The sequence below is a fragment of the Euprymna scolopes genome, chromosome 19, assembly GCF_053919585.1.
Source record: "Euprymna scolopes isolate OS-2025 chromosome 19, ASM5391958v1, whole genome shotgun sequence".
Classification (NCBI taxonomy): Eukaryota; Metazoa; Mollusca; class Cephalopoda; order Sepiida; family Sepiolidae; genus Euprymna; species Euprymna scolopes.
In genome coordinates, this window is record NC_136500.1 from 11,494,938 (window position 1) to 11,507,648 (window position 12,711).

At 37.0% G+C, this 12,711-nt stretch overlaps 2 protein-coding genes across 3 annotated transcripts in view; one reads left to right on the forward strand and one right to left on the reverse strand.

Annotated features, from left to right (window-relative positions):
* Positions 1-6,959, reverse strand: part of LOC145303412 (uncharacterized) — a 113,564-nt gene extending 106,605 nt beyond the window's left edge. The window contains exon 1 of one of the 2 annotated variants that reach the window (XM_080144733.1): positions 6,695-6,959. The gene's annotated coding sequence lies outside the window, so the exon portion shown is untranslated. The remainder of the gene's footprint in view (positions 1-6,694) is intronic. The other variant, XM_080144734.1, reaches the window with a different exon arrangement.
* Positions 1-12,711, forward strand: part of LOC145303410 (WASH complex subunit 1-like) — a 99,919-nt gene that overhangs the window by 1,088 nt on the left and 86,120 nt on the right. The gene's annotated exons all lie outside the window — the stretch shown is intronic.

Here is a 12,711-nt window from a genome sequence, read left to right on the forward strand (position 1 = left end):
TGCTGTAAATTACCTATGCTAGGGATAAAACATGAACAATACCAGTCCTAGGGTAGATAAAACAAATAATACATAGAGATGAAAGATTCCTCTCCCCTAAGAATAAAACATATGTTCAATATCTGCTTTTGTTTTTTCATTGTTCATATGGTCCTGAGCAACGCCGGGTAGCCCTGCTATTCTATATATATAAATCCCAAACGTCTGTGTGTATGTATGTTTGTATGTAAGGCTAACCATCATCTCAAATGGTCAGTTTCTGGCCAAGAGAAGAAACAGATGCGGCCAGTTCCAGTGAGCAGCAGAGATAGATTGAGGATTTTCAGTCAAAGTAGATATATTTCGGTAGATGAGCAGGGGAGATCAGTGAGAGATGACCTTTGGGTGTCACACAGTTTAACCCGGTGGAATCTGACAGTTGGGTTTGCAACCTATAATGTTAGATATGATCCCAAATACTAGTCTCTTACGTCTGCGGCAATATGTCTTGCTTGAGGTGAAAAAAATAAATAAATAAAATTTTGGATGCTACATCAGCCCTACCACTGCCACTGAGAGAGTAGGCCAATGAACATGACAGTGTAACGTCACTTCTTGATCAACTTGTAAGTATAGAAAGTTTCCGGTATTTAACCACGTGGTCACGCTAACAGGCATAAAAAATATGGCTACCAATTCTGTTACCGATTGTCCGTGGCTACCAATATGTGTTACCAATTGTTCATGTATGTTCTAAAGAGAAAGAACAATTCTCCATTTGGATACTAATTATTATAATTGCACATTGGAATAATTTTCATCTAACAAAATATAGTAAGTAAACTAGTTATTGAACCTTTATTTCTATCGGAGAAAGTCGAATATTTCATTTTATTTATTTTTTACTGCAAAACAAACAATTTTTATATATTTTTCAGTCCGTTCTTTTAATAATAAATAAAACTTCACAAATATTTTAAAGTTAGCATTTTTCGCAGCAGTTTTTTTTGTTTTTGTTTTTTATATAATCAGTGAATTTTCAATATTCTAGCACCGGGCATAATTTATATCTTTGAAATATATTTAAAACTTCAAGTTTTTTTTTTTTTATAGCATTTTTACTGTAAATAATTTACATAACAGGTTTGTATTACTGTACACATAGATTCTAAAAAGTTGTCAAAAAACAAATATATAACAAATAAATGTTATCAAAGGTAAGATAAGTTACTTTTCTACTAAACTGGATATTTTTTTCGTGTTTTTATTAAATGTAAAGTGTTTATTCGGCTTGAAAAACATACAGTGTTTATTGAAAAATGCAAATGGCGGCATGCTTGCTGTTGTACACGGTAAGTTTGTAAAAACGAGTTTAAACAAAAAAAATTATACAAAATACTGTTAGAAACTCACTCAATATATGTTACTGTGACATAGGGGGACATATATTCGGTGGGTTTCTAACTGTATTTTGTATAATTTGTTTGTTTGAACTCATTTTCCCAAACTTACCGAGTTCAATAGCGAGCATACCATTTTAGGCATTTTTCTTTTTAAAAATATATCGATAAACATTGTATGATTTTCAAAACAATTACACATTTTAAAGCGAGTAAAATCACTAAAACCTTTCCAGATAAGTAAAAGAGCAACTTATCTTGCCTTTGATAAAATTTATTTGGTATATATTTGATTTTTGACCACTTTTTCGAATTTATGTGTATAATAATACAAACCCCTAAAAATATATCCAGTTAGGTAGAAAAGTAACTTATCTTGCCTATGATAACATTTATTTGTTATATATTTGTTTTTAGACAACTTTTTAGAATCTATGTGTACAAACCCAAAATTAAATTTAACTTGGAAATAATATTTAAAATACATGTGCATACGCTGCACAAGCATCCTTATTATTATCATAATAATAATAGTAATAATAATAAAAAAAACTGGTGTAGATGACATCGACTGGCGCCACACCAACTAGTTGTGAAGGGTCGGGGAGGATGGAAAGACCGAGGTAAGAGTACTGACCAAATCTCCACTGGAAGTGTGCAGTTCAAATCTGGTACCTTGGGGAGGCATTTTGTCACTCAATCCCCAGGAAACACCAATGACCGATGCCAACGAGAAATCAGTGACAACGACTGTTGCGATAACATGCAATCATCTGTACAAGTGGTCAAAAGGTGGAGAACACTGAAAATCTGGATAAGCTTGTTGTCACTTGGTCTCCAGGGAACACCACAGGCTACTGCCAGTGAGTGATCACTGATGATGGCCTGTGAGACAACTAATATGCTACACATTTTGATGAAAAACATGGGGAAAAAAATCGACATAGAACAGAAAACCAAAACTTTAAATATAATTTCTGTATTTAAAGTAATAGTTATTTAAATATTTCAACATATAATCTTGTGGGCAAAATCCAGCTTCCCAATAAGGGGCACTTTGGATAGGAACAAAAAATAATGTCATGAAAGATTTCTCCTCCACCGACCAAGGACAGAAAAGGTAAAGTGTAGCATTAAAACAGATACTACACTGTGATCTTGTTCCAAATGCCAAAAAATATTTGTTTAATGTTTCTTTAATTGTTTGTTCCCTAAATTCATAATTCAGTTTTATCAGTATTAAATTGTATATTGCTTTAAAATTACTTAATTTTACATAGATAATGTTTATATTTTATATTGAATAAAGTTCAGTTTTAATTGAATTGTGTTCCTTTTTCTTTTTAAAAATGTTTTATTGCTCTTTTTCAAATGGCCCTCATATAGTACTGACAGTCTGACAAATCTTACCTACATTGGCTGCAGAAATTTTTCAGTTAACAGGCCTTCTTCTTTCTCTCGGTGGCCGTGGCCCTACTCCCAACCTTTTCCCCAAAAACTGATATTATGTGTGTAGACCTATAAAAACTTGGAGAAATAAAATCCATTTATTTAAAGTGTGGATCAGTTTCACATAAATAAAGTGTAAAATTATCACCCATCTAAGGAGCAGTATCTAACCAAATAGTGTTTTTAGGGCAGTTAACCAGAAGTTTTTTTTGTTGTTAAAAAAATTTTTTTTTTTTTGTTCGGAGGATGGGGGGGGGAAGATTTAAAAAAAAAAACAACTTTTCTTTAATCCTACCAATAACTCTGGTGGCTACAACCCCCCTCATATACACACAAAAAAATAATGTTCCTTTAACCATAAGTCCGAGTGGCAAAAACCCTCTTACCAAAACCCCTCCGATAATGTTACTACTAACCATAAGTTCGAGTGACAAAAAAAAAACAAAAAAAAAAAAACATGGTTACATCTAAGATTTAAAAAAAAAAAGAAAAAAAAAAAAGAAAAAAAAAAAAGCTAATATTTTGGGTTAAATATGTGATGGCCTTGGCTTCTCTTCAACTTAAAACTATAAGAGAGGGGACCTGGTGATCCAACCACTCTAGCTTAAACAAACCTATGTTCCTATTTACAATGCCTCCCCACGGGACAGAGTTAGACACGAGGGTCGTTTTTTAATGTGGAGAAAAGGAACAAAAAATAAAAATTGTCTCAGTCGTGAAGGATTTCTCCTCCACTAACAGAGAACAAGAAATTGAAGAACAAACATCTGAACAGATATTACACTTTGATCTTGACCCAAAGCTTAGACAAACCTATGTTATTTGTTAATATTTATTTTAAATATTTATTTTAAAATATTTTAAATTTTAAGAGTGGTGCTGGTGCGTCTTAGTTCCTATTTATAACTAAAGTAGACTTGGCCTACTTCCCCCCCCCCCTCCTATTAAAAAAAAGAATTAAAATCGATTTTATTTGCTTGAAAAAAAATAAAATGTTTACATATATATTCTAAAATATGAAGGAAAGAGATTAACTGCTACTTAAAATTACATCGGACTTCAGCCCTCCCACTTATCAAAAAAATAAATAATTTAGAGAAACCGATTTTATTTGCTTGATAACATGTTAAATTCTTGAATTTCGTCGAGGATATCATTTTTACAACAACAGCTCAGCTCAGCTGGTATAAACTTGTGTATCTTCTTTGTCTAACTTGGGGAAACTTTGTGCCATTTTTTACGAAGTCATTTTCACTGTGTACCTTTATTACGATCAAAATACGATGTAAATTTTATTGTATGCTGTTGGGTGTGGTCCACCAGCAGCACAGAATAGTAGCGTATATATATATATTACATACACTGCCACAAAGGCCTTTGTGACAGTGGTGGTTCGAGGCTTTATAAAGTATATATATATAAACAATAGAAAATTATTCAGGTGAGTTTCTCTTCCAGTTTAACATTCGTTAAACTTCACGCATGGTTAGTTTTACTTTTACTTTGCCCATCATCGGTGTAAATCAAGGTGATATGTGTGAATATTGAGAGTGGTTGGTTCGGGGAATACAAATTAAAAAAAAATTAATTGAACTTATTATTCCACCTCATATTGCAAATCACACTTATTTGTTTATAATACAAGTAACGAATAAATTATTTTAAAATATCAACATTTCTTATGTTATCCTATTCGTAAACAAATGTTCAATTTTTGCATAGAGACCGTTGGAATTTCTCAACTATTTTGCCAAAATTTTGGGTAAAAGTCTTGAAAATCTTAATTTTATTCGAAGTTTTAATAGTTCGCGGCTGATGTACTTGATCGATTAATAAATATTGTAATACATTCAATTTTCATTTCCACCATAAATTTTTATCGTTATAATCTCAAGTTGCGTTTTTTTTGGGGGGGGTCGTTTTTCTGCGTACGGATGAAGGGAAGGCCTTGGAAAATCTCTTTTGATTAATGTTTACCATTTTTAAAATAAGCTAACAAACTTGGCTGTTTTATTTTTCAGAATAACAATATTTCAAAACTGGTAAACATTAATTAGAAGGGACTTTTTCAGGGCATTCATGGTGAAGAAGCAGCACTAAGCAGAGAGCGGTCCGCCGGTCCATAGAAACTGAAAGTAAAAACAAACACGCGGAATTTGAGGATAACCATCTCACACACACACGGTGAAAGACGCTCCCATTACGCGCTTTATTTTTGTATTGTCACTCAAACTTAGGGTTAAGGGGATTACGCCTCCCCCCTTTTTTCACTGATAGGCAAAGGCTTACTCAAGGTCGTAGACCTTTAAGTAAACTCTAATAAAAAATTGTTTGGTACTAGTGCAGAACTGCAGAGTCTCTCTGCACTGCAGAGAGTGATCCGCCCCGGACGTAAATAATAACGTTATTATTTAAAAAGACATTCTTAACATGGGAAGGGGAGGGTGTTTTGTGCCTATTGTATACTTCAAACTTACAATTGAATAATAATAAAAAAAAAAAACATATAAAACTTTAATTAAACTTGGAAATACGATTTAAAAAATAACGCGGATCACTACTGCGTACTGTACTACTGCAGTACTGCAGTGCAAAACAATTGGTGCTAGTGCAGTACTACTGCACTAGCACCAATTGTTTTTTTTGTTTTTTAACTTTGCATAAACATTTTTTTTTATTATTATTAGATCTCATATCATTATAACGTAGTACCAGAGATAGTAAATTATTAAATTAAATAAAAATAATAAATTAACCCTAAGTCTGAGTGGCAACACGGAAACGAGCGGAAATAAACCGCTATATTTTAGAAACAGTTAAATGTCGATTTCACTTAAATATAGACCTCTTTTGCAGAAAAAGAGTTTTAAAGGAATTCGAGTGTCTTTATACAGAACAACATGGGTGTGATTTTTATTTTCTTTTAGATAAGATTGTCAAGTTAAATTCAGTTTTTATGGTATCTTTTGTTTAACGAATTGTTAGGTGAAAGTACATAATAGTTACAAAACGTTCTTCCCTCCCCAGGTGAGGTTCTAAATATTAAATAACGTTATTGTACAAGTACCGTAAATTGTCGACTCAGGGGTTCCCCGGGTTCACCTTCGTTTATTTTAACTTTCAGTTAAATTCCTGGCGGATCTGATCAAGAATCACCCCGGCTTTCGGAATAAACACCCCCAACCTCCCATGTTAAGGCTTTCAGTTTGTTTGTTTTTTTTGTTTTTTTTTTCAATTTTTCAGTGGATTATTATTGATTGGACACTAATATATTGGGGGGGGGGGGTCTCGTTCAGATCCGCCAAATTCCTTTAATCTGAAATACGAATTCAAATTTATAGGAATCAAAAAGCAAATTCCGAATAATTTGAGCCGGACAAATTATCTTAACGAAATACGTGCGATATACAAAGTTATCCGAAATATTTTTATTAAATTGTTAGGTGAAAGTACAGAATAGTAACAAAGCACCTTCCTCTCCCCACGTTAAGAAACATTAACGTTGAGCACAGTACATTCTCTGCATAAGTACCGGAAACATAAATATGACACTAATATTTTTATTATTAATGGATGACTGACATATATAAAGATTCACGTAGATTTAAAATAAATAAAGACATGCTTCTATTTTTTTTAATTGAAATTTACATTTTCGGTGCTAATGCAGAGAGTGATCCGCGCTATTTTTAAATCGTATTTCCACGTTTAATTAAAGTTTTATGATATGTTTTTTTATTCAATTGTAAGGTTAAAACACCTTCCCCTCCCCATGTTAAGAATGGCTTTTTTAAATGATAACGTTATTTCAGCACGGAGGATCAGAGATCACTCTCTGCACGAGTACCACATCTCCTTTTACTTACACTGTATAAGCAACGAAACCACGAAATTACTCCAGTAATGTTTTTAACAGTTGTCGCTTCCTATACCGTATATTCGTCATGAAATCAGACGATATACGCACGTCGGAAAATGTTCAACAGTCAAGCAATGACTGGATAATAATGACCCGAATTTTTTGCATGCGATAAGTCGTCTTTGAAGTTCAAACGCCATCACACTGACATCGCAATCGTGCTTTACGCCGACACATTTCGTTGGTTTAAAAGATAGCAAAATTATCCAATCAAAAACGTCGATACAAAATACTCCTCCTCCCCAACCTACCATTTCGCACCCTGCCATAATCATTTTACTAAAATAAATAAATAAAAATAAAAATAAAAATAAAACGAATTAGGAAAAAAAAAACTTGTTTTATCAATTTTGCCCTGAATAAAAGTAAAAGAAATTTGTTATTCTCTATTTTTATTATTATATTCAACCGTGAGTACCTGTTTACTTGCCTCCCCACGAGGGCAGACTTAGGCACAAGGTCGTTTTTTTAATGTGTGAAAAATCTAGCTTCCCAGAAAAGGGACAATCTGGATTGGGATAAAAACTAAAATTGTCTCAGTTTAGAAGGATTTCTCTTTTACTGACCAAGAACAGACTAAATGAAATGTAATATCACAGCTACAGGGTGATCCTAGTCAACAGCTTCGAACAATCTATATCACTTTTGCGTGGCATAAAATATTGATGTTATTAACTGCCGCTCTCAGATTTATATCAGATATCAGAGTGGAGTATGTTTCTCGTTGATGTTAGAACACCATTCTCTCATACATTATCTCATTCTTTAGGAATAAGGAGGGAGTGTATATTGCTAGTCGCCTGAGGCACCCTTAGCAGTCGGGTGTGATCAATGCTATTTTAATAATCTTCCATTTTTCCCCCTTTTGGAAAGCCGGATGCTTCACTATTGTTCTTCTGGTTTTCAACTCGAGATAAATTGTAGCAACAGGCTATCAAATGTGTGGCTCGAAATCCAACAATTTGGCTAACATCAACACTCGTCAAAGACATAGATTCCCTCCCTACTGCTTGACTCGAGCTGCTTTTATACAGCCTGTGATTCCCCTTATTTGCATATGTGTCTAGTGTGATGACTTTACAAGACCACAGTTCATAAAACTATGCACGCCATCTTGGATCTCTTTCTTTCTTGCCTGACCCTGCCCAACGCACACACTTGGTAAGACTTTTGTTTTCCTTTCTCCTTTAAGCAACATGCTCCCCCATCCCGATCTCTAGATCACATTTCATACTCCCTCATCCACTGTGGCGTTGTCTTTCCCTACTCGGCTTCTGAGGTGCCTCACCATCCTCTTGCTGCTGATCACTTTCCACCATTTCACTTTCAACTGGCCTGGTGTCAAGAATATGTCTCAGTACTCTATCTACCACAATGTTGTTGCTCATATTACTCCCGGTCACACATCCTCTGCTTCACTGTGTGGTACATTGTGTCCCTGGGGCCTTCACCCATACTTCATCCCTGATGGTCCCTGTTGTCTCTGTCTCCCTGCTTGCCAGCTCAACCCTGGGATGCCTCCAGGAGTACATGAATATCAACAGGTGAGGAACTGTTTCTTGCACTTGTCCCGGTCTAGGCAACATATTGTACCAGTGGACAGTTTGCTTGGGCGAGGTGCTCCCTCTTTCTGCCACTCTCTTTATTGTCCAGCAGCTCTGAAAAATTGATGGATATTCCATTTCTTCATTAAATTCACAACTGCTACCAATCTAAATGCAGTACCATTGTCAGTTAGCAGTTCTTCCACCGGACTTTGCTCCAGAGACACCGTGCTGCTATTTCACTGGCCGCTCCACCTCACAGCCTTCTCCATAGGGCAAAGCTCTTGGGGCCGTAGTCGACCATTGTCATGTAAAGCCCTATTCTTCTTAGAGGCTGCCATGATTATGCACAGCTTCAGAGACAACTCCTATATCAACTCACCCCATATTCCAAGCCTGTGCTTCACCAGCATCTCTGCTATTCCTTTTGTCCTTATCCTTTATCATTTAAAATCATCGATCTTAGCCAGGCCGTGTACTCTGCAACCACTCCACCCACTTCTAAGATAAAATCTGTTGCAATTTGGCTAGCATCACACTTCGCCAAACTGGGTCTCATCTTTCCACTTTTTTCAGGGCCTCTTTGATCAAGGCAGCCATTCTTCTTCCCACTTTACCATCTCATCCTTTTCCTTCGGCATGCCTCTTAATGTAGTTGCACACTGGTCTAAGCCAGCTGGCAACGAGGTAAAGCCCAATCAGCCTGCCGCATGTATATGGAAAAAAGCTCCCGCTTGTTGAGCTCTTCCATTTGCAAGATCTCATTCCCTCTTCAAAACTCCAAGCCATCCAACGGACTTCGTTTCGGCTTTAGACCCAAGGCCACTCCCCCATCCAATTTTTCCGGTGCCTTGGCGATCAACCTGAACTTCTTCAAATGAACCACCACCTCCTTTGCAGTCACCAGAGTTTCATTTATAAGTATGTCATCAATGTACAAGCTCACAGTGCCATATCCTTTCCAGAACTTTCCTCAGAATGGTCGACATGACCTTGAGTGCTGAGTTCAACCCAAACCCCACTCTTGTAGGTTCTGCTTTTATATCTGACCAACTGGTACTTCCAGATTTTCTTGGTGACCGAGAGTTACAAGTAGGCAGATTTTAGCTTGACCAATGTACACGCACCGTTCATTTTCCACCATTATTTAATTGTCTCATTGCATACATTTATAGCATCACCTCCAGTATGGCACTCAATATGTTGGTTCAACTCTCAGAAATCCAGAACTGGTCTGACCTTCCCTTTTGTTGGTTGCAGAACGGCCATTAATAGCAAGATGCCCGATTCATCCATGGCAACATTATGCCCTTCTCAATCCATCTGTCCACTTCCCATTCAAAATCCTTTCTCACTCCTCCTTTGAGCGAAGTATTATAGCATGCCAGCCTGTTTGTTAGCATCAGCAATTTATTCCTCCATGACCACTCCACCGTCGACTGATTCTCATCAAATTCCACTTGAAAATCTGGATCACTGATCACTATCCATCTCTTTTCTCCAGCTTTTTTGACCCACTCTGTTACTACATACCCAGCTGGTTCAAACCTTACACCATTGGTGCAGACTGTGATGCCCCCAAGTCGGCATATTACATCCATTCTGACAATCGCTTGAACGCCAGGCACCAGTTGGTTGGTAATGCTGGTGAATCTGTTGAACACTTCAAACAGTCCCTTGGCAAATGCCTGGATCAATCTGACTTTGATTGTATCAGTCCCGTACTGTTCTTGCTCATTCAGCTCCAAGTATAGGGCTAGCGCATCCCCCTCCAGGAATAACGGTATCACTGTGGCAATATTGCCTATCTTTTGGAGTTTTGCCACTTGGTCCACTTTCTTTAGCCAAAACATCACATCACCTTCACCACTGAATAGCTTTATCATATTGTTCAGGTCGGTGGCCATAGCCAAGATAGCTTGTTCTTTTGGTTTCAACTCGAGACAAATCGTAGCAACAGGCCAACAAATGCATGGCTCAAAATCCAACAATTTGACAAGCAACAATTTGACAAGCAACAATTTGACAAGCACTGATAATCGTCAAAGAAATGGATTCCTTCCCACTTCTAAACTCGACCTGCTTTTATACAGCCTGTAATTTCCCTCATTTGCATGTGTGCAGCGTGATTTTGTGAGACTTTACGAGACCATAGTTCATAAAATTACGGGCACCATCTTTGATCTCTCTTTCTCATCCAACCCTGCCTGACGCAAACACGCGGTAAAACTTCTCTTTTCCTTTCTTTTAACTTTAAACAACATCAATTAAAGTATAGTCAGTTTGGTGATTCAATGCCGAGAGACACCATTATCATTTATGGATAGCTGGTAATCATTTTCTGTCTCCAGACTAGCCATTTGAAGTATGCCGCATGGAATCACTGGATCTTTGCCCACCTGTGACAGATATAGATACTCGCCTTTCATGGACATTGCATTGGTTGAAAGAGAGCTTACAATAACACAACCCCCTTCGATTGTAATTAAATCACATCTTCTCTCTCTTCTCCCTGCAAAAACGAACAGGCTGTGACAATATCAGGTAATCGTGTTTGATATCCGAAACATTTTTTAATGTGAATTGTTACTTTTTCAGCTCCAAAACAGAGGAAGCTAGTTTGGTAGTGCTGAATATCTTCAAAGTCCTTGGCACTTGTGCACTTCTAGGACGAAATTACTCTTTTAGTTTTCAGTTGGGACATGGGAAGAGTGCATAGCAGGGAAGACAAATTTCAGGACCGAATCGAAAATAAATGTGTGCTTTTTATTAATGCATGCTTTGTTGTTGTTGTTGTTGTTGTTGTTGTTGTTGTTGTTGTTGTTGCTATTATTGTTGTTGAGGAGAGAGTTTTTTTTTAATAATTATAATTAATAATTAATAATTATAATAAGCTTATAATAACACAAAATAGATTTTTTTAACAAAATAGACATTTTTATATTTTTAATAAAACATGAATATAAAGTTTTTGTAACATATTTCTGGAAGTAAAATTAAGATAAAAAAAACTTATAATAACAAAAAATAGAGGTTTTTTTAGACATTTTTTTTATTTTTAATAAAATATGATTGTGCATTATTGAAATGTACGTGAATTTTCAGAAAATTATTTTTTATCTGCCCCTGCACTGAAAACTGCTGGGTCCTTCAGCCTCACACCCCGGAACTCTTTTTTGAAAGGAACTTTCTCTTCTGTCACTGTTTTCTGCTTTGAGAAAAGTACAGCTGCCTATCCATCCGAGTTTGGTCTATTATCCCTCTGAAATCTTGGGAATTCTCACAATTATTCTCACCTTTTTCCAATAAAACCAACCACGCCTACTGCTTCTTCTTCCTCTCTCAGTCCCCGCGTATTGACAGCAGACAGAGTAGACCTTCTGTCTTTCAGAGATAAGTGTGTAAGAAGAATTACTACTCCCCCCCCCCCCAATCCTATGATCACACATGGAACACTTGGGGGGGGGTCTTTTGTGCCATGTGCTTCTTCGTGGTGGCACAATCATCGTGTTTTCATCACTTACTGTGTCTTCATTCGGAATGTCATCGGATGAGCCATCATCTTCATCTACACTGGGTGTCTGCTCACCCAGCATCTTATTGATGGTTACAAATCTCTCACTTCCACTCTCCGAAGGCGTGTCAGTGCAGGCCATTAGCGGGCCTGGTTCCAGTATGGGTCGCAGGTCTCTCACATGGTGTGGCATTCCATCAACTGATATATTCTGCATACTGGTACTTCCAGTCACATGTTCCACCCCATACTTTGTGGTACACCGTCCGTGTGGAGTCTCTACTCGCATACGGTCACCCATTTTGTGGACAGTTTGCTGTTGATTGTCTATCTGTAGCACTGTTTCGTCAATTTCTTTCAGCTGTATGCAGTACTGATGGACCATATTGGCAGCTACTGTAGCAGAGGACAAGTCAGTATACTGTCTCTGGTATGGTACACCGTTTTCTGGCTGCGATTCTTCTTTCTGGGCTTTGGTGAGAACTTCCTTGATCATGGTGTTGAGAAGGATGTCATTTACTTTGTCCTCCCACCCTGTAGTGACGTCAGATGCTCTCGTCTTGATGAATGCCATGGCAACACAAAGCCAACCACCCACAGGAAGGTGTCCAACCAACTTGCCACATAGTGAAAATATATTTTGTCGCGTGACAACATGAGGTATGTCTGGGATCTTGTTCCCTTTTCTCCAATGCAGAACATTATGCTCTTCCCAGACTGCAAATCAATCACTTGTGCACCATCCTGCAGTCTCTCTGGTTCTTTGCTGAGGAATCCAAAGTTGTAGAGATACTCCTTCACATGTGCTGCAGGCACAACACTCTCATCCACATACACGTCATCAATATAAGTAGATGTCGTCCACTGTATGCGGTTGTCCTTCCTCAGGAAAGCATTAATAATTGT